Below are 21,547 nucleotides of genomic sequence, written 5' to 3' on the forward strand. Positions count from 1 at the left end.
ACACGTCAGTCAACGTGTATCCTGATGAAATACCATGGTGTGCTAATACTACAGCAAAATAGTATAATAAAAGTATTTTGACAAAATCCACCTTAGTTTCAGATCGCTAGGTATGAGCGCAAAGCTTACATGCAGAGGCAAGCTGGTTACTGAGCAGGCGGCACACTCGACTGTCACCTCCGCTCCTGGGATCTGATCTATGCTGCATCCCATCATCCCAGGGCCAGTCCCCAATCCCACACAGCCTTTCATCTTTCGAAGTCTGATAAAATGTGTACCACTGTACCGGGTAACCATAAACACCCATTATATGTCAAAAGAGTCAACAGACCACCTCATCAGTGTACGTGCAGCCTGATAATATGCCTGTTTAGGGTCTCAAGGAATTCGGGGTTGTGAATTGACTTACTTTTTAGTACTATTTTCCATACACTGTCTGTATGACACATTATTCAAGTGAAATGCACTGGGCTGAATCATATTTGAAGAGGGGAACATCAGGAAATTCAGACCATGAAATGAGTACTTTTAACATCATCATGTATGCTTCGATGAAGGTTCATGGGTTCATTTTAGGATAATGCACTGTAGCATGAAGCCTTGCAGTAAACTGCAAGGAAGCTGCACAGGGACCTCACTGCAGCAGTGAAAAGTTCCAGCAGCAGAGACTCCACTTCCAGTGTGTTTATCTTGAAAGTCTCTGGGACTCTCATGACCACATTTCCACTTGATTGGAAATGTATGCAACTGGGGCCCACGAGATGGCATGTTTCATCCATCTAGAGTTGTAAAATTCAGAATAACGTGGTTTTCCAATGCACAAAGGTTATCAGGTTTCACCTGATGAAATATAGTGAGAAAAAAACTGTAGACTCTTTGCAAATTAATGCAGAACCTGCAATCATGATTTGGGCACAAACTGTTTTTTACACTTAAATCAGGAGTAGCGCGTCCCTTTAACTGAGGGTCTTAGAAAGGACTTGCTGTAGCATTGGAGGCGTCTGGTGTGACAATCTTTAATTCCTACCCAGTCACTAACGACCGCTCCCTGCACAGATTCACTCACTACCACCCCCACCAATACTCCCCACCTCTCTATAGCCTCTCTCTCACATCTAATTTCTTTTATAGTGCTACTCATCCCTATGTTGGTTGGTATCAGTGCCACACACACAACCACACAAACAACCACACACACACACAACCACACACACACTCAACTACACACACAACCACACACACACAACCACAAACACAACACACACAACCACGCACACAACCACACACACAACCACACACACAACCACACAATCAACCACACACACAACACAACCACACACAACCAAACACAACCACACACACACAACGACACACACAACCACACACGCAACCACAAACACAACACACACAACAACAACCAGACACACAACCACACACACAACCACAACCACACACAAAACCACACACAACCACACACACAACAACACACACAACCACCCACACAACCTCCCACACAACCACACACATACATAACCACAAACACACAACTACCCACACAACCACACACATACACGACCACACACACACAACCACACACCACCCGCACACAACCACACACACACAACCCCACACACACAACCACACAACCACACACACAGACACACAACAACCACACACACAACCACAACTACACACACACAACAACCACACAACCACACATACAACCACACACACAAAACCACACACACAACCACATCGTCAGTGCACACTTTCACCAGGCACAAACACCACCAGCAATCAGTGCTCGCTTTCACCAAGCACCAACACCACCAGCCGTCAGTGCACAATTTCTACAGGGACAACTACCACCAGCCGTCAGTGCAAACTTCCACCAGGCACACACCACCGGATGTCAGTGCACGCTTTCACCAGGCACACACACACCACCAGCCGTCCATGCATGCTTTCACCAGGCACACACACCCCACCAGCCATCAATGCACGCTTTCACTAGGCACATACACACCACCAGCAATCAGTGCATGCTTTCACTAGGCACACACACCACCAGCCGCCAATGCATGCTTTCACCAGGCACACAGACCACCAGCCGACAATGCACGCCTCCACCAGGCACATACACACCACCAGCCATCAGTGCATGCATTCACTAGGCACACACACCACCAGCCGCCAATGCACGCTTTCACCAGGCACACAGACCACCAGCCGACAATGCATGCTTCCACCAGGCACACCACCAGCCATCAGGGCACAATTTCCACAGGCACACACACCACCAGCCATCAGTGCACACATCAATTGTTAACGCATCCACAATTAACTATTGTAGCAATCGCAGTATGGCGCACTTTACTTTTAAACATATTCATCTAAAGCGCAGCATGCCACCATTGCTACAAAAACAAATACACATTTTTTTGGCCTACAATTTATAGACTTTTGTTGCAATTGGTGTTGCAATATTTAGCAATGCCAATAGCTCAAACTTAATTAATGCAAGACCTATTGCATTGCAAATGCTTGTTGTCTTTGAGTGTCAGCAGTTAAGAAGGAAGGGGCAAGGAATCTGTCACTCAGAGAAAACCACAAAACAGGCACAAAGGAGGGAGATGCCTTCGTCCTCTAAACCTATTTACCTATCGGAGTAACACTTCAGAGGTAACAAAAGAGCAGGAAATGAACAAAGACTATCTCTGTTCGCCAAAGGAAACCACTGTGCCCTTTCCTTCATATCTTAGTTTTGGCTTCTCACAAAGGATTCAGAGATGTAATGAAGGAGCCCAGCAATATACATTGGTTTTCTGGTAGGCTACCGTTATTTTTCATTTTCTTCAATGTCCCCACAGTGGGAATCCAGAATGGAGTTCTCTACATCCACAGTCAATCATGAAACACACACTTCTTACTAGTCCTCAGAAAAACGGTGTTGCAATTTGCTTAATTGAGTGTGTTTTGCTTTACAAATGTTACGCAAAATTCCTGAAACTACGCCATTATGCCACATGTAATTTTGTGCAATTCATAGTATAAATTTACTGTAAATGTACCTTTTGTGGTATAAGTTTACCTCGAATGCATGGGAGCAACAGAACGCGAGCATCTGTTGTTCGCATGGCTTTTGTTTTCTTGCATTGTGTTTTTTCAGCGCAAAGCATGCATTTCTTACTAAAATATAGTGCAAAACGATAGATTTTCATTTCACATAGATATGTGTCATTTTATGTAATTTTGCCAAAATTGTGCATAATTAAGCGAGAGTGGATTACGTAAATTTCTCGTTCCCATACTCCTTACTCATCCTACTACATATACAACATATATATACACAGGTGGTAGTCACACACAGCTGGGTGTAGTCAAAGGATCTCGTTCCCTGCTTTTGGAGAGTGTTGGTGCTATATTTAGGATAATCGATGATAATGCCATATGCACAATTGTGGGCAGTGTTGTCCTCAAGAATGTATGAGGAAATGTGCCCCTGAATAGATAAGGATTTACAATAAATCAATTAACATAATCAGATAGATTAGCTTTCTTGCGTCAGATATAAGTCAGAAACGATAAAGGTTTATTCAAATGTTCAGATCATTACAGAAGGCAAAAATATAGTTAATCAGTCAAATAATGCCATATGCAGGGAGTTGCCGTTCTAGGTATGAGACAGAGTGGTATGGGTCTACTCTCTAACAATCTTCTCCAAGTTCTCACCTTCAAAATTAGCCCAATTTTAAAGCAAAATATACAGTAAAAATCAAACTGTCAGCACGAGATGAGCAAAAGGATACATAGCCTCAGCATTTGTATTTTGTATTAATTTATGTATTTAGTCAATACAAATACAAATACATAGGCTAAGCAAGTCACATCACAGACTAAAATGTAACAATAACTAATACCACCCTCTAAATGTCTAAATGAATAAAAATGAGTCCCCAATTTGCCTAGATGTGACAATACAAGGCTCGTTACATGTAAAACAATGATAGACTTATGAAAATAATAGGCTCCGTGAACTACAAGCAGGAGGAACAGAATGAACCTGGAACTGCAACAGTTTAAGAGGAAAGCTTCATCAAGAGATTAGAAAGATTAATATCTTATGAAAACATTGTCATATTTAAAGTTTCAAAATAGAGTTAGGGCCTAGTCCGGCCAATTTAAGAATACATGGTTCTGTTAAGTGCAGCAAATTTGTTTTAAAAGCAAATTGTTCATGCCACTAAATAGTAAGCATTTTGCTAATTAGATATCACTCGAACACATGTACCATTTGATCACCAATATCCAGGGTTTAACCTGCTTCATAAGGTAGTGGCATTTTAAGATGGATCTTTTGCGAAGTGTCATTCCATGGTATCTAAGAGGAATTGTTGATGGCCATTGATCTTCAGGATGCCTATCTGCATATTCCTCTGCACCCAGACAACTAGACAGAAGCTCAACAATTCTATGTGCTGGGAATACCATTGGCAGGTCCAAATGTTGCCTTTCATTGTTTACCAATGCGCTTGCTCCATTAGCGACTATCGTCCGCAATGTATGCATCTTTCTCTCTTATCTGTATATTTGGCTAGTTCAAGCACCTTCGATTGTATGAGTCTTGCAGGCCATGGTTTGTCATATTTTGCTGTGTCAGTGGTCCCTCATCAATGCCACAAAATCCAGCTTCATACCATTCCAGAATATGGAGTTTATTGGACCCCGATTCCAGATTGTGGTGGGAGCCGTCTGAGTGCACAGGTCCCAATCAATTAACAATTAAATCTGTCTGCCAGACTGAGGATTTGAGCCTTTATCTACCTGGGCCACTTATTAGCTGATCTTCCCTGAAAGGTTAGTGTTACTTTTTGGGATGAAAGCTCATCCTAAAGTGGTGTCTTCCTTCAATCATAAACAGCAAATTCCCCTAAGTCTTTTTTCCTACTCTTTCTTTGGCTAAGGGGAAAGCTTTGCATCTCCTGGTTTTAACTATAAAATGTGTGGGTCTATCTTTTCCATTATGCTTTCTTCCTGCTTTGTGAGAGAATCTTTTCTAATGCTTTTGTTGTCTGGTGGGGGTGTAACACTCCCCCTCCTCTATGAGGTTTTGAATCAAGACTGTGGTCTCTCTATGCCTCACAGTAGACCTCTTTGCCCGGTTCTGTGTATGGGTAACCCACTTGTATGATGGCTTCCTCATTGACTGAGCTCGGTTAGGATGTCATACATGACTTCTGTTGTGCTGCAACTTTGCGTGCTCCTGATAGTTTTGTCTCCCACTGCTGCTTGGATTTCGGGGATAGGCAGGACTTGGACTTTGGAAATAGAGTGCTTGCAGCTGTTTGTTTTCTACTGAGCCTCTCCTGTAGTGCAGTGATCTTTATTAAAACAGATGTGGAGAAGCATTTTACAAATATTGAGAGAAAATGTTAATTATTGTACACAGCTCAAGACTCAAAACACAAATGAATGCAAAAACTGCACTAGGCAATCATACTTTAACATCTTAGTCCACGTTAAAGCTACCAAGAGCTAAGAAACTGTAAATTTGGCATTTAAACTTGAACTTGGCCTTTTTAACACACTTCTTTTTCCAATGGATGGTTGCTGTGCAAAAGGTTTTCTTTCACTGGCATAGATGTTTCGACTTCTACATAGATCATTGTTAGCTAATGAATAGATTTGTTATTTAGAAGGTTAGAAATGTTGTTTCTAATTGTGGGAAAGTAGACTAGGATGGAAGACTGAATCATGAGAAACTTAGAAATGTCGCATCTTAGTTGCAGTCCTAAAAGTTGCTGTTTGAAGAATGCTGTGTTCCTGTGGAAAAACAGGGAGTGAACTTGTTCTCATGCACTCATCAAAAGCTCATTGGTCAAAATAAGAAGAAGAAGTAACATGACGATTGAAACTATATTTTTGTTTGTCTAAAATAGTGCATGTTGTTAGAGTAGGTCAGCTTCTTACTGGTTGCCCCTATCACTTTTTCCATTTACCCGTACTTATTCCACACTGCTCTGAGACTCTACTGAGTTTCTCAAACTTCTCTTTATTGAAAGTTCTGCTTTGATTGATCAGTGAGTTATTGAGCTGATTTTGAAGCTGAAGCTTTATGCTTTATGATTTCTCTCAATATCAGAACTCTTTATGGGTTACTGAGACTGACTCCTATTCCCTTCCTTCTTAGATTAGGGATTTCCATTCCTTTATGGAGCATGCTAAATGCATTTTATTGTGATGTATGGACTGCTTATTGATTAATCAATTTCGAATGAGATTCTAATGATTGATATTGATGAAATGTAACTTGTGATCTAATAAAGATGACTTACTAAAATATTTGACTATTAAAAACGTTTAACTCATAAAAAATTCTCATTATTTTCCGATATAGATAGAGATTGTGATAATTTAATGTGATATATAGCTCTGATCTAACCTAAAACAACGCGGAAGAGATAGCAAGGAAACTCAGATGTATTACCCTCCCGGCTCTAGTAAACGATTGTGTTACTCTGGAAATGGCTGCTTTGTTGGGTGTTGAGTCGGAGGCATCTTAGAAAGAACTGGGATGAAAAATGGTTGAAGAGATTATTCAGTGATTATTTACTAACAATCTTAATGACTTCGATGAACATTCCTCATCCTATTACTTACATTATTTCCTCTGATCAATTGTCGATTGCTCCATGATGTGAGAGTAAAATGATTGGTCCTAGTGAATGAGGCTCGAGGGGTATGGAGAATCTTATAGTTTGAGCTTAGTCACCGGGGGCCTCATTTATGAAAAGTGACGCATCGCTGCGTGAAAACAGCGATCCGTCACTTTTCACAGCGCCCTCCTTGCGACACCAATGATGCGTCATATTTACAGTATGACGCATCATGGCGCAAGGAGTTACAGATACGTCAGTATTTCTGACGTATCTGTATGGCGGAAAAGTGACGCATTGCTGGAGTGTGTCACAAAAGTGACGCAACTCCAGCAATGTGTCCTTTCTCATGGGGCAAGCGCCAAGTGAAAGGGCCTGCGTCAGTCTTACGCCTGCTGTGAGGCAGGCGTAAGAAATTGACGCATTTGTGTCCTAGAAGTGGCGCAGTGAAATCTTATAGATTTCACTGCGTCACTTCTATGATCCATTCTTGCGTCAATACGCCCCCCTTGCATACATTATACCTGGCGCAGGTATAATGTGGCGCAGGGGTTTACAAAGTGACGCATCTACCTAGATGCGTCACTTTGTAAATATGGCGCAACAAGGCGCATTTCTTACGCCTCTGGTGCGTCACAAAAAGTGACGCACGGGCGTCGCAAAAGTGACGCACAGCCTCATAAATGAGGCCCCTGGCACCTGGTGCGAGCTGGGCTCACCTCATTCTACAAAGTATCGAGATAATAAAAGGTAATCAGAGTAATAAGAATTACCAGTAAGTAATTGGTGCATTCCATACATAGGCTACACTGAGCTTCACAGCGAGGAGGACAGAGTTGCATCCCATGCAAGCAACAAGTTTAGCATTAATAGTATTGACTGTTTTTAAAAAGTTTATAGTTAATGAGTCACAGCAAGACTTGTTCTCAAAATAATCAGCATTCCCGTGTATTTCTATGCAAATTACCAGAATTGCCACTACATGCCAGCGTGTAATACTCTTATTTTTCGGAAGCTCTGTGAATTGGTGATTTACTTTTTATGAGTATATGGTTTGCACAACTGCAAATGGAATGATTAATATTATTTTAATATTCGAGGTAGAACTGCCCAGCTCTCATAATGTAAAGTTTGATATATCGTTTCGAATAAGTCCCCTAATTATTATTACATATTAAGTCCCAAATTAGCGTCCACTATGCATTAGGATGGTTTGCAGAGCTCATAACATATAAATTATTATATCATCCTTCGAGCACATAACTACAAAATAATCAATACAATTATTCGTCACTCGGAAAGAAATGCCGAGACAGAAGGAAAACACGTGGGAAACTCCTATGCGCCCACATTTTTCCTAAATTATTTGGTCTACAGATGGCTACATAAATTATTTGAGAAGGAATCCGTAGAAGAGAGAGAATTCTTGGCAGATGTCACCTTATTTACAAAACAGTGCAAATCTGTCGTAGGAAATCATACTCTGAAATCATTCACAGAAAACGCGATAGATTGTGATGTACTGCAAACATATTAGTACAGCAACTATGTCGGTGTAGCGAAAAATAGTAAAAATGTAGTGAAATGCCCTCCAGAAGCATATCTGTACTGCCTACAAGGCCAGTTACAAGATACAAATAATTTGATGTGAGGTTGTTTCAATTCAAACCAAATACATAATAATATAAGGGGACAAAAGATTTTAAAAAATGCATGAGTTCCAACCTCTTTAATGGTTTGTGGGTGAGAATCTCATTTTGAGTTAGAAATATGATGATACATGGTGAACCTTTCGTCTTGTTTATATTTCATATAACACGTTTATTTCTTACACTCTACACTCCATGTTCTAAGTTGGAAAGTAATATTTGCCATCTGGCAAAACCCTACAAATACAAGACCACAATTAGGTGTAGTATATCTGTTTTTGTAATTATTTTAAAGCACCCCCTAGTTCCATACTACATCCTAAAATGCATACCATTTTTTTAACTCCCCTCCAAATAACTATCACATTGTCTAAATTTATAGACAAAACCTAAAATACTTATTTGCCCCAATTATCTTTGCCACATAATTGTGCAAACAAAACGGCTGTGGTAAATACACTAATAGATATTCAGTGTGGAGGATACACCAACATGGATAACATTTTCATCACAACGAGTCTATTCTGACTAAATAGACCATATCTTCATCCTATAGTGTCCTGCAAGAGCAAAGGGGCACATGCATCAAGCATTTTACCGGTCGCAAACGGGCCGATGTGCAGAATCGGCCCATTTGCGACCGGTAACATGCTATTTCCAATGCATCAAGCCCAAAGGCATGCACAATTAAGGAAATCGCAATTTTTTGCAATTTTCTTAATTGCGAATGCAGTTCGGGAATCGCAAATTGGGATTCCCTAAATGCGATGTATCATGCATTAGCAAATTGCATTTTCGCAATTTGGAATTACAAATTACCTTCAACTTCAAATTGATAGTAATTAGCAATTTCTTGGAAAAATGCATAAAATTGCATTTTCCAAGTGCCATGTGGTGCACACGTATGCCTTTAGGGCATATGTGTGCGCCACATGTGCACACATGCCAATTTTGGAGGTGCGGCAGGGTGCTCTTTTGGCCCCCTAGCACCTTTCAAATAGCACTCGCAATTTGCGAGTACCTATTTGGTACCCGCTAATTGCGAATGACTCATTCCTATGGGTCTCTAGGCCCATGGGAATGAATGGATCGACATTCCTTAATACCGAGTCGCAATTTGCGAGTCGCTACTGATGAATTTGTAGGAATCACTATTTTTTTGCGATTCCTACATGCATGAGGAATTGCGGTTCTTAAATAGCGATTCCCTAAAAAATCGCTATTAAGGAATCAAAATTCTTTGATGCATGTGGCCCAAAATCCCTTACCATAAATTCTATGTAAATCTGTGTTAGAATCAGCTGCAGTTTAATCTTCTGGTAAGGTCAACTCAAACTGTTTAAAGTTAAGGACGTCTGCCGAAAACACACTTTCCAGCCAATTACTGTATATCTGCCACTCTACAGCTTTTTGATATAAGAATCATCACCCTTCATCTGAATTTATCAGTAGATAGCCAATATAAGAGTGCTCCAATACTCAATTAATCTGTTAACTTGGATAACCGTGAGAAGTGACACACTGGAATTGTGTGTAACACCTACTTTGTTAGTGTTTTAAGAAAATTTGTAAGAGAATAATCCACCTTGGACTGCCACAAACTAACAATGACAAGAGCTTTTTCCAAAGCTGAATTTAATGAAAGTTCAGTCTAAGCGCGCTTCACATAATATCGCCCTAGACATCAAAAATTTTTAAAATAAAGGGTAATCAATATGATTACCAGAAACCACTAGTGGGCACAAAAGAGAGTCCCCATAAGTGAGAGATAACTATAGAATTATAAGTCATCTTTAACCACTTCATCCTTCATAAAAACACTCAAACCCATGCATAGCTGTAAGAGAAGAGAAATTTGGGAGCCAAGAGCATCTATTGATTATCATGATTGAACAATATGCTTAAAGATCCTTTGATTTTCTTAGTTGTTGTCCTGTGCATATTTATTAAAGAACCAAGCAGTAGCCAAAAGAAGAACATGATGTTAGAAAAAAATTATTGTGGACCTTTTCTTGATCACCAGTTTGGACGGAATTAATATGGCACTTCTTTCTTTCTTTATGGAGTGTAAATAAGAAGGAAGGAGCACACCTTCCATTCATGCCTCATTTCTACTGTTAAATTGTTCTGTCAGGCTCTTCTAAGCTGTGATTTTAACAGGTGACTAGGTTGTCTCCACATGATTCAGCAATGTTAATCGCTGGAACATGGAGCACTTTGGAGCTTTGGTTTAACCCATAGTTTTGTGCGATTACCAAACACAGTGGGACCCTGCCTGGCCGAAGAGCTCACAAAGTCATAATAAACACATTTAACGTATTGTGAATACTAAACATCTCCACCTGAGTTGCAGTTTTGACATTAGAAATTATATTATGCTCTCCTTGTCAGTATATCAAATGCCCCCTCAAAATACTGATGACTAGTCATATATATATTGTTAGACTTTGACCGCTTGACAGGGTCATCCCCAAACTTTTTCGCTTCACCCTCCTGTTTTCCAAACCCATTTGTTTGGCTTTTAGAAATTGAGCCCAGGACCACCACAACAGTGACTCCAAGGGCGGTTTGACTGGCCTCATGATCAGAGCCTTAGGGACAGAAAAGGTTCCAGTCACCTCAAACCCTGCACCAGAACTATCCCTATTGTGAGTCTTATCCCCCAAGTGGTGCCACTCCAGTCCTCAACCCTCGGACATCAACCTGAAGGTGCTCCACCAGCCCAGCAGTAGTCTTTTGGGGAGAACTAACACTGCGCAATGCTTCTTTTCAAACCCCAAGTCAAAAAATAATTCCCTTTGGGCGAATTACCATAGACACATAGGTTCTTACAGACAAACAAATAGACTTACCAATATCAAATAGTGACAAGGAAGCAATGAAAGTAGTTAAAAAATCAATACAAGTGAAAACACTATAATAAAAGTAACTCTTTGGACAATTTATTGACATACATTATATTTTGTTAAAAATTGGGAAACACATACAGGACGAAATAATAATAAATAAATTCAACATTCCAATAAAAAGGAGCTACGGGAAAAGGACTAAATTCAAACAAAACTGTTATTTTGAATTTTCCTTAATTTCTTATTCCAGTTTCGCTCCTTGAGCATCGACGCGTTTCGGCGGTATAATTAATGTATGACCGCCTTCATCAGGGCAATTGTAATAATGTTTCCCAATGATTCCCGGACAAAAAGCATCACTCAATGTATGATAAGGGGTGTCCTGCCTCCTTCTCACTTGCAGGAGATATTCGTCCAGCGAACTATCTTCTCAACGTATACACACACAATATTCTCGCTAAAAATGGCTTAGGAGGACACAGCGAGATCATATCATGGTTTCATAAGTGACATTACATCAAAACGTGATAGCTGTAATAAAAAGTTAGGAATTGTATAGACCCAACACGTGGTAAGATTGTGATCATAGACATACACAGGATGTCGATTCACAGATAAATTAAAAAGCGTCCCGCGTGATACACTATGGTCCTCGTAGCGGCTTGCCGCTACGAGGACCATAGTGTATCACGCGGGACGCTTTTTATCATCAGCCAAAAGGAAAGGCACGGAGATTAGAACCTCGTGCAATCGGTGATTCCCGTATCCTGGGACCGCATAACGTTTTTAATTTATCTGTGAATCGACATCCTGTGTATGTCTTGTATTGATTTTTTAACTACTTTCATTGCTTCCTTGTTACTATTTGATATTGGTAAGTCTATTTGTTTGTCTGTAAGAACCCATGTGTCTATGGTAATTCGCCCAAAGGGAATTATTTTTTGACTTGTGTCAATTGTGGAACCTTATCCCTTTGGTCTTGGGGTCCCTCTCTTTTTTACTAGAGATTCTTTTCAAACCCCCACATCGGAATATCCATTGTGCAACGCAGCACCCATGCACGACCCAGTTGCTCTTTGCAATCGCCGGAGTGTGACTCCTTCTCAACTCAGAACCTTGCATCACAGCCCTGCAACTCCTCACAACCATTGCTGTGCGATGCATCCTCAACACAGAACCTCATATCGCAGGCCCACAGCTCCCCAGAATTGCCACTGCGCAATGCACACTCGATGCAGGGCTTCACATCACAGACTGCAGCTCATATGAACTGCAGCTGTGCAACGCATCCTCAAATCAGAATCTCCCATTGCTCCGCAATCATGATTTAATGTACTTTGTTCAACATGTTTAACTTGGTCCCTGTATCCGGCCCTTGCTCCATCACGGTCAGCCTGTACATGTGACTCTGACCCAGTCCGCGTGATCAGATAACCACAGTTGGCACTTTGTCCTTTTAAGCACTATTTTTACCTAAACCTTTAAAATTTTGTATCCATAGATGTACTGATTAGATTTTTGTTGTTTTGATGTGAAATAATTTATTAAATATTACTCTATTTTGGTGAGGGATTTTTCATGTGTTGTGTTTTTTAAGCATGGGCGAATTTTGCGAATCTGGCGTTCGCGAATTTGCGTATTTGCGAACTCGCAATCCGCAAAATCCGTGAATTCTCGCGAATTTGCGGATTTTTTTTTGTGTGTTCGCAAGGGTTTCTGCCAGTTCGCGAGGGTTTTGTACCAGTTCGCAATTGCAAACTTACTTGTCGGCTCGCAAAGGTCGCGACTATGTTGTTTCTACCTCTGGTTCATCATCACAGGTTCCCAGCACCCTCTGTTTCACCCATGCCACCCTCTGGTACATCAATGCCACCCTCTGGTTCATCATCACTGTAGATTATGGGGGGGAAAAGCAAGCACACCTGCCCAGCTTCAACTGACATGAATTAATTTGGGGTTGATTTATTAATGTGTCACTGTTTTAAAATTCCAGTCTGGCACCTGCTTCCTTATCTGTAATTTGCTTTCTGTTGCAGTGCAATTTTTTTTCCAGGACCTTTGTGGCCTACTTGTAGCTATTCTATGAGCCTGCTGTGAGGGTCAGAGCAGGGTCATAGAATTGTTGCAACTAGCAACTGAACTCTGGAAGGGCCCCAGTCAGGAAGCACTACAGGGAATGGTTACTAATGATGAGTTTGAACTTTCGCACCTGCTGAGTGCTTTCAGTTTTGCAAAACTCGTTTTTCTGCAGAACAGCAACTGTAATGCCCCAAACAAACATAGGCAACTGAACTCTGGAAGAGCCCCTCAGGAAGTACTACAGGGAATGGTTACTAATGATGAGTGAACTTTTGCACCTGCTGAGTGCTTTCAGTTTTGCAAAACTCGTTTTTCTGAAGAACAGCAACTGTAATGCCCCAAACAAACTTACTTGTGAAAGCTGATTTCTAATCCAAAAGTGATCCAAAGAAAGTCAAAAGGCCTCAAATCCAAAAAAGTGCAGGCAAATGTCAACCTGAGGAGTTATTCTGATAAAAATCATAATTTTCAGAAGGTCTATGCTGCTTGCTAGTGGATTTCTTGTGCAGAATTGCAAATTTTGTAATTTCGCGAGTGCGAGATTGTTGCTGCCTACATGTTCGCAATTGCGAACTCTCGCGATGCATCGCCAAACTCCCGCTGGATCCCGCAGCAAGATCCAAAATGGCACAGCACTCGCAATATCGAGAAAAACAACTTGGCAAATGCTGAATGATGGTAAGTGAACGCCGCCCGCCGCAATATTGTATCACCAAGAAAAAAATCTGCGGCGTGCAAATTTGCGGATTTTCGGTAAATTCGCGAGAGTTCGCGGTTTGCGAATTTACCGAAAATCCGCAAGCGGAACGGATTTTCCGCCCATGCTTAGTGTTTTTACTTTATTAAAGTTTGTAGTGTGGCAACACTACTTTACAAATTGCCTCTAAGTTAAGCCTGACTGCTTTTTGCCAAGCTACCAGAGGGTTAAGCATAGGTTAATTTGGGGTTGATTTGTTTTTCAAACCCCTCAATCAGTAACCCAACTTCTTTCTATATTTATAGTTCCCTTTATAGGTCTCGCATAAGGACATCTTTAGCTGCTTGTTAACAAAAGTCAAACTGTATCTAACATGGCCTTAGAGTGGACTTTGCATCTTCCCATTGTTCATTGTTGAATGGTATGCTTCTCTAATTAATTTTTTTGATCCTGATTTGATGTCTTTTCATTGTATTTTTGTGTTTGCCCCTCCCAAGGAGCACTTTGATCCCCTTTGTTTTAACTGGAGTTGTTTCATTCAACAAATGATGTACTGGCTTACATTGCAGCTTTAATTATAATTACCCACCATCCAGCACCTTCATACCAGCCATCATTCCCTCCATTCCAACCACTGCACATCATTAATATGCAGCATTTCATGATGCACCCATGCACACCCACTCACATGGCCGCAATCCTAATGATTTTACTTATGCTTTTTTAAAACAAAAACCATTACAAGATGGCCATTCAGCATGCGTGTGCAGACACACCAGCCATATTTTATCAAACTTAAGAAAAATCATTCAAAGATAGTCTACGTGTGTGCACCCACATGCACGGTAACCAAGAAACCAAGTCAAGAAAACACTGTAGCATAGACCTATGTTTATTTCTGCTCATGATGCGTATTGTATTTGTGAGTGGTGACTTGCCATCCAATTGTGGCCCCTGAGACTCTTTTCTTCACTGACTGATTCATATGTAACATCATTATCCAACGTGTACAGTGTCTACTCAAACATAATTCCTTTTTGGAAGTGTATGTAAAAAAGCTCCCCCCTCTGGATCTTCTTTATTTCACCTATTCGAAAGGAGTAAAGTTACAAATTAACAAATCCCTCAAAATGAGAACATCATTAGATTAATTTCTTCTAATTGACAGGATGCTGCTTTCTTTTATGCCATGCTGCAATACCCCAGACATAACATGCTTTCAAAACCAGCATGCTGTCAAGATTCAAAGGTTAGTGAGGTGTACGGGTCAGAGATCATTTAAACAGTAAAATGTAATGGACCACCACACAGAGGGGCATATTACCAACAAGTAGCGATATTTATCGCTAAATAGGCTTAGGGACAACTTTTTTATCGCTGCCTATCGCTGGATATGTCAGCGGAGAAAACATGCTATTAGCAATGTTTTTCTCCATTGTGCTAAAATATCCAGCGATAGCGGTGAAATGCGTGAATATCGCTAAGAATACAGCGATATTCATGCATTAGTGACAAAATGCTCTTAGCCATGTTATCCACCTCCCATTGGATAACATGGCTAAGAACTGGTCTCGGCAGGTGTTAGTATTTGGAGATATTCGCGCTTAGCACAAATATATTTTCAACGCTGCGCCTGCCTTGCTAATAGGCAATAGCTACGTTAGCAACTGCTTTCAGTCTCTAACTGGTTGGGTACGCCCACTTTGCATGTCATTAGCGATAAACATCGCTGACATGCAAAGCGGGCCCCAAACCGCTCGCTATTGCCTAAAAGCTGTCACTAACATCAGTTAGCAACAGCTTGCTAATAGGGCGATAGAATTATCGCCGCTTAGCGGCCGAAAATGGACGCTAAATCGGCGATAATTGCCTATCAACCCCCTTGGTAATATGCCCCAGAGTGCTATCAAGTTTGACAGCTCCGCACACTATCAGTGTTAATAGCATAGTATGTTCTCAAGGTTCATGAATGAGCAGGCCATCAGAGAGCATGGCCCAGCCTTAAACACTGGCAGTAGACTGCAAACTTCAATGCACTTTCATCTGTTGTTATGCTCAAATAGGGTAATCCATTCTAACAGTATTTACAGATTGAACATGACACACGGGGGAATAAATAGGATATCTGGGCAGCTGTTGCATTCATCCTATATCCAGAAGCGAGAGAGTAAATAGAGAGGCAAGAATCTCTACGTACACCAATTTCAGCGCCAAAATCTCGACATGCATGAATGTCAATAGGCACCTCATATCACCTACCCAAATATTAATATGCATTTGCCCCTAAGTTTCACAGGCATTGAGCAGTCATAGTAAATGTACCTATTCAACAGTTTGATAGGTGAAATTCAGAAAATACGCCATTATTGAACATTGAGGTTGTATTGCCATGATGTTTGCATGTATACATTTAAGGTTCAAGACTATGGCCCAGCCTCCCTCCCATCCACATGTACTAATGTTAAATCAGTTCAAAGCTCACCATTACCATGCTATTGTGTGGGTAATCCTCTTTTCAGCTGCCGAGGAAAGTGAAGAGTTTGAGTTCTTACCTCGTTGTGGGGAGCAAAAAGATAGCTCACTGGAGAAAGTGTATCAAGTCAATACAACAGTAGCAGGCTGTTAACATATGTTTTATTCATACAGAAATCCATTGGTATACTTCACACCTCTGTGTACACATGAATGAATTACTTGAATTTAAAGATTATAAAGCGCACTGTCACTCACAATGGAGCGGTCTGGCGCAAAGGTTGAATTTGATACTCAGAAGAAATGGAAGATAAGAGAAAAAATGAAATAACAAAATAAGGTAATAACACAGTGCACCAGAGGCAAAGAAGAGCCAAGGCTTCAAGTGCTTTTTGTATAGGGCTTCTGATTTTGTGAATAGCAAAGGGCTGATGAGTTGGTTCCATGCCTTGAATCCTAGAACCGAGAAGGATTTGCAGCCTCAGGTTTTAAGTCTAAATAGAGGGGGCTTGAGAAGATTAGCATGAGAGGATCTCAGAGTTTTTTTGGTTGTGTAGTGAGTGAATCTGGCATGGACAACATCCTTTACCCTGCATGCATAACTCCGCAGGTCCATTATACCCGCAGTTTTTGCACAGCAAAATCTTTTACAATGCAGGGCTTTACACTGCAAACTATTACAATGCATTCCCCATTGCAACGCAACAGTAGAGTTAGAACAGTAAATTGCGTTGTAATGGGGAATACGTTGTAATAGTTTGCAGTGTAAAGCCCTGTGTTGTAAAATATTTTGTGGTGTAAAATCTGCGGGGTAATGGGACTGCGGAGTAAGTCATACAGGGTAAAGTGTCTTATTCATCTGGCAGTCAAGTATTTTGGTTGAGTGGCTCTGAATGCTCTGGAGACCAGTATAAGGATCTTCAAGTGGATCCTTTTGTGTACCAGTAACCAGTGTAAGGAGGAGTTTTAGCACAAGTCTGGCCACCACGTGTTGCACCATCTGGAGTTTACTGAGCATTGGTTTTGAGGATCCTGCATAGGCGAAAGTCAAAGAACTTTCTAAACTATTTAATTAAGCTGAAACACATTCCTGCCACTACAAGAGCTTGAGGGCTGAAATGAAGGGAGGTATTTAACGGTGCGATTCCTTAAAATCGGCCGTTTGCGACTCCAAAATAGCTTTTTGGAATGCATCATTCAATTTTAGAATTCGCATCATTTTTGCGATTTCTAAAATTGCATTTGCTTTTAAGAAATCGCAAATATGCGATTGCTTAAAAGCAAATGCATGAATACTTTTCAAATTGCGAATTCGCAATTAGGGGGTTAAATTTACCGAGTGGTTGAACCACTCGGTAAATTTGGAAAAAGGTGTAAAAATGATTAAAAATGCTTTTTTTAAGCAGTCATGTTACGGACACACATGTCCTTAGGACATGTGTGTGTGTAACATGATGCGAAAAATACATTTCAGGGGTGCAGGGGGGGGTCCTTTGGACCCCCCCCTGCACCCATGAAATGCATTAACAAATTGCGATTTTCAAAATGAAAATCGCAATTTGTTAAAGCCTTCCCATTGATCCCTATGGGCCTTTTGGCCCATAGGAAACAATGGGAAGTGCGAATTCGCACTTTGGAATTCGCATAATATTTGAGAATCGGTAAAAATTGCGATTTTTACCGATTCTCAAATATTTTGCACAAATGTACATGCATCCCATTTTGCATTTCCTAATTTGCGATTCCCTAAAAATCGCAAATTAGGAAGTGCAAAATGAAACAATGATGCATGTGGGGGCATGGGCATAGAATTCGGCCACCATTGGGGTGAGGAAAAAAGGTTTGATTTGCCAAAAAACAGGATCGCCATTTTATCTGTATTGCATTATAGATGGTTTGATTGCATCCATAGGATGAATTCGGTGAGGCAGTTTTTGAAGTTTAGTTCAGAGCCAAGCAATAGAATCAGCTGCGTATCATCAGCGTATGACATAGGGGTGATTTCGAAAGAAGCTATCAGGGAGATTAAGGGGCACCATCTATATATTGGATAGTGCAGGGCTCTGAGATAAACCGTGCGGAACTCCTGGTGCTACTGATCTTTCTGTTGATAAAAAAGGGTCCTAGTGTGACTGCTTGTCTGCCAATAGTTAAAAAAGATTTAATTTCAGTCCTTTATTTGTTGAAGAAGTATGGAGCATGACATGGTGTCACACGTGATGCAGGGATCAATTAAAATCAACACTGCATTATTTACCGCATCCAGGGTCAGTTTTATGGTGTCAAAAACTTCCAGCAGGGCGATTCTGTGGAATGTTTGGGACAAAAACCGGATTGCCGGGGATGACGTGCATTGACATTTTCCAAAAAGGAAATTAATTGGCCATCAACAAATTTCTCAAGCATTTTGGTTAATGCAGGGAGCAGTGAAATGGGGCAAAGTTTAGACAGTGTGACGTGTCGGCAAGAGATTTGTTTTGCAGAAGTTTCATGACTACCATTTTTCAGTCTGAGTGGACCTCAGCTATTGATAATGCGGTGTTAAGAATTTTATTAATAAAAGGGTTGACAATGTCAACAATGTTATGAAGATTGGCAGGGGGACTGGGGTCATTGGGGGAACCAGATTTACATGAGAGGATGCCCTCTCGTGACTGTGCAATCTCCTTAAAGAATGCCAAGATTGCAGTCCCTGCCTTTAAGGGGGTATCTAATAAAAAAACACAGTCGGATGGAATTATGGTGTTTGAGAAGAACCATTGAAAAGCATGTATTTTCTCTTCAAAGAAAGAAGAGATCTGATTGTGTAGAGTTTGCAGGGGGAATGTCCTAGCTAGTGCCTTAAGTTGTATAAATGTTTTTGTCTGCCTTAATTTGGGCATGGTAAGCTTTCCGTGCGGTTTTACAGTGAAGCACGTCCTTGGGGTTGCATGCCTGCTCCAATTGCATTCTATTTGTTTGCAGAGCAGGTGTTCTCCCAAGGGCGCTAAAAATGTAGAACAGTACATTAGCCTACCTGCAAAAGATAGAGTGGGACTCTTCTTAAAACAAAAGCCTAGACTTTCTGCTCCATTGAGGGAGCTTAAATCAAAAGTGCAGCATTGAAATGAATAGCGGGAAATTATGGCAGAGCCACCTCCGTGTTTTCCATCTTTGTTGCCCCAAAGGATAGTATATCCTGGGGGAAGAGCAAGGGCAATATCAAGGTTACACCATTCCTTAAGCCAGGATTCTCTAAAAAAAAAGGAAATTCGATATGGAGGACATTGATCAAGTTGTGACCTCTTGTGCATATTTGCTAAGGGAGCAGGCATTATTAAGCCCACCTAATAATCACTTATTGTGGAAACTGTGAGCCTGAAAAGTAGCAAAGGATGGCTCTACTAAAAGACCAAACATGCCTTTGCACACAATGTAAGGTAATGGGCCCTCAATACAAGATTGGTCCCACACGTGGGCACAGAGAGGAGCTAAATACTCACAAGATTTCATAAAGTCTGAGGAGAGAAGGTTACATGGGGTGACATGGCCAGGGGAGCTGGCGCTGTTCGCAGTCCGAATGGGACGGGCACAGATGGGCATGCCTTTGGTGCGCCTTTGGGGCGCTGGCTGCGCAACAGCACCGCTATTCACATTTAGAGGCCACAAGCTCTAACAGGCTCTGCCCACCCTTGTTGATTGGAGTATTCTAGTTAATCAAAAAACAGCCTTGAGCATCAGCAGCAACAATGCAGCAAGATTTAAAATTTGAAAGCAATTTTCTAAATAAAGTGCCTCTCAAGTATTAGCAGCAAATGAAAAGACGATAGTGATTTAAAAAGTATAAAAAAGCAGCGTGAGTTGAAGATAAAGGCACCATTGTGCTGCTGTCCACGTTTAAGGGATATCTGACCTAACAGGCTCTGCCCACCCTTCTGGTGATTGGAGTCTCCTAGCCAATCGGAACCATTAGTTCTAGACCTGGGAATGTGTAAAAATACTATGCCTCCCGAGGGGAGATATACCGAGGAGAAATATGCTTATTTCTCCTCCTTTTTCCCACCTTCTACATTTGCTACATTGTGCAGCACACATAGAAAGAATAGAAAACCTAAGAGTATTGTTTTTGTGCAAGAAGATGTACCTTCATGCACAAACAACCTGTATACAACGCAGGTATGCTTGCATCATGGTGTAAATGTGCCACAGTGGTTGGTGCACCAGCACAGTCAGAGAGCAGGAATGAGTCGTATAAATTGAAATATGACATATGGCTGCCCTCTCACTTCCATGCAGCACAGCAAGTTGGCCTACTGCATTGCATTGCATGAATATTTGATAAATATGCCCCTCAGGGTCTAGGCAGTGAGACAACAACCTTAGATTACCCAGTCGGACTGGATCTTAGTAGCGGGCACATCTTTGAAGATTTGCCTTCTGTATAAGAAAGGACGACGGAGAATAAATGGCTGTCCAAGTTGGACGGGTTTGCCTTTTACCAGGCATGGTAAAATATGCTTATCATTCTTTCCTTTACCAGAAAGTGTGCTGTACCCAGAGTTTGACTCATTTACCCGGGGCTCCTTGCATTTAATGTTTGAGGGACATGGGTGGAGCTTGTTGGTTCCTGTGATCTGTTTGCTGGAGGATTACCCTTTTTAACCAGAAAGTACCAAATTAATCCCATCCATTGTTTAAAATCAAGAATATGGAAAATGGCACACTGATGTTCATCATGCACCAACAAAGAAAATTATTTGAAGGAAGCTGTTGAAGCCAGTCCTTCTCTAACATGGAGACATAAACGACGAAGTGCAGCACATTCCAGCTTGGCAAGCATAATTAGATCGCAGTCACGGTGCTTACTGACACTAAACAAATGTACCTTGAAATGTAGTTTAAACAGAGTGTATCTTTTCTACAATGGTTCCACTTGGGAAATCAATCGTTTGCTTTCAGATTGATATGCTTCTCGTAGTTTGATTTTGAAGTAGCATCTTAGTAGTAGTACTTAAGCAGTCTAAGTTTAAGTAGTATGTTAGTAGTGGTGCTTAAGTAGTCTAAGTTGAAGTAGTATGTTAATAGTGGCACTTTAGTAGTCTAAGTTGCAGTAGTATATTAGTAGTGGTACATAAGTAGTATATTAGTTGTGGCACTTAAGTAGTC

Source organism: Lissotriton vulgaris, chromosome 6 (genome assembly GCF_964263255.1).
Source record: "Lissotriton vulgaris chromosome 6, aLisVul1.2, whole genome shotgun sequence".
Classification (NCBI taxonomy): Eukaryota; Metazoa; Chordata; class Amphibia; order Caudata; family Salamandridae; genus Lissotriton; species Lissotriton vulgaris.